The sequence below is a fragment of the Pteropus vampyrus genome, unplaced genomic scaffold (assembly GCF_000151845.1).
Source record: "Pteropus vampyrus isolate Shadow unplaced genomic scaffold, Pvam_2.0 Scaffold289, whole genome shotgun sequence".
In the NCBI taxonomy this organism is placed as follows: Eukaryota; Metazoa; Chordata; class Mammalia; order Chiroptera; family Pteropodidae; genus Pteropus; species Pteropus vampyrus.
The window spans coordinates 528,918-530,813 of NW_011889070.1; the positions used below are offsets into that span (position 1 = coordinate 528,918).

At 64.6% G+C, this 1,896-nt stretch overlaps 1 long non-coding RNA gene across 1 annotated transcript in view; it reads left to right on the forward strand.

Moving 5' to 3' along the window:
* Nucleotides 1-1,140, forward strand: part of LOC111729921 — a 14,541-nt gene extending 13,401 nt beyond the window's left edge. The window contains exon 2 of the long non-coding RNA XR_002776456.1: nucleotides 763-1,140. This is a non-coding gene — a long non-coding RNA (uncharacterized LOC111729921). The remainder of the gene's footprint in view (nucleotides 1-762) is intronic.
* Nucleotides 1,141-1,896: the final 756 nt, after the last annotated feature.

The following is a 1,896-nucleotide window of genomic DNA, read 5'->3' on the forward strand; positions in this document are numbered from 1 at the left end:
TCCTAGAAAGAGCAAACGAGTCACCTGTGAACACGCCCCTCAAGTGCAGACCCACGGACCCAGAGCCCACAGCCTCCGTCCCGCCCCACGCATGACGACACTCCCCCGCCCCGAGTCATCCGGGCCAGGAACCGGACAGCTGGAGACAGCCCCCCGGAGCTAGACCAGCACGCCGACACCAAGCTCGCTGCCTCCCACCCCCCCTGAGTCACCCGGTCCCTTCTGAGCCGCCCCGGTGCTTCCCTGTGTGGCCCTGTGGGGCATGGCCTGGCGTGGCCCCTTCTCTGGAAAGCTGCATCGATACGCCCTTCCTCAATGTCATCAGCCTCGCAGTGCTGGCACTTGGTCACCTTTATGAATTAAATCCCAGGGATCATCGTGAAGCGTGGCCCAGTTCACCCTTCCCGGGCGGCGAGGGTTCCTCCTGGCCTGCTTCTCACGGAAAAGCCCGGGCTCCCGGCCGGCCCCAGGCCTCACTCTAATGGACCAGGGACGGACCAGGCACGGACCGGGTCCCCAGCGAGAACACGCTGCTCCTCCTGACCTCCCCGTCTCTCCTCTCCCCCGCCCCTGCTGGGGGCCTGCTGGGAGTCCAGACGCTGACTGACTCTTTCCTGGTGTTTTTCCTTAGTCTTTTGGCCAAAAAATGCCCCAGGATAATGAAGAAATCTATTTACAGTAGCGATATTCAGTCTGGTGGCTTCTGGAATGAATTAGCCATGGGAGAATTTCTGAGCGTGTTTTTTTCTATTCGCCAAACAGCAGAGCCGAGGTGGGAGCGAGCTGTCGGCCTCCAGGGGTCCCCGACGTTCTCGATCCATTATCTCGAACCCCGCCCAGACGCCGTGACACGCCTGCCCGGCCGCTGGCTTCGCAAGCCCGGTGCTTTAGTTACCCAAAGCCACTGGATGACCCAGAGATCACAGGATGCCCGGCCTGGAACGGCTGGCTTTCGGTCCCTTTAATTGTGTCCCTCCGCCTGCTGAACTATCCACATTCTGAAAGCGACTTATTTATATCTGCTCCTCGAGGCGGGCCCAGTAAGACGCCCGGCTGGTGGTGCCCCTCGGCCCCTGGTCTGCGGCCAACTATTCGAACCGACTTGGATTCTTAGAACAAAATAAAACTGTCTCCGTTTCAGAGGTGCACTAGTTCACACTGGCCCTGGGCCTTGGGCAGTGTGTTTCTGAGGACTTTGTCTGCGGCCGGCTCTCCCGGCCCCCGCCCCGGGCCTCCGTGTGGTGGGAGGGGCAGAGGCGTCATTGGCGGTGAGGCCGGGTCTCCTGTCGTCACGTGTCACGGGAGCCCGGCACCTGCTCTGCCCCCTCCTCCGGCCCTGCTGCCCCCTCCGGGCTGGCCTCCAGGGCCCCTTGGGCTCCTGACCGCAGGCGATGCTTGTGCGACTCAGGACTCGGCCTCGGTTGGGGCCACCCCGCGTGGACAGTGCCGAGCGGGGCCCTGAGCCCGTCTCTCACGGAGGTCCCTCCCGGGCACTGGGCAGTGTCGCACCCACCACGGCCGCCTCTGCCGGGGCCCGGGGCTTCTCTGGGAAGAAACAGGTCACTGCGTCTGCTCTCGGGCCCGGGAGACACCTGGCTGTGGGTGGTCAGCCACCTTTAAGCCGTGCCGCCTTCCCGTGCCCCTCCTCCGCATGCGCCCGTGTCCGTCCCGTCCTTCACCGGGCTGGCCCCTTCTCACCGGGCACCGCCACCTGGGGACCCGCCATCTGCTCCTCTGCGCTGACCTGCATGGTCCCTGCGGTCACAGCTGCGGCCTGGCTGTCCACCAGCCAGCCTGGGCCCCACCCTCCTCCCACTCCAGGGTGCGGGGGGCCTGAGACGCTGACCCGTGAGTAACAGAGCTGGACTCCGCTGGGGAAGGGCCGCTCAGCTGCAC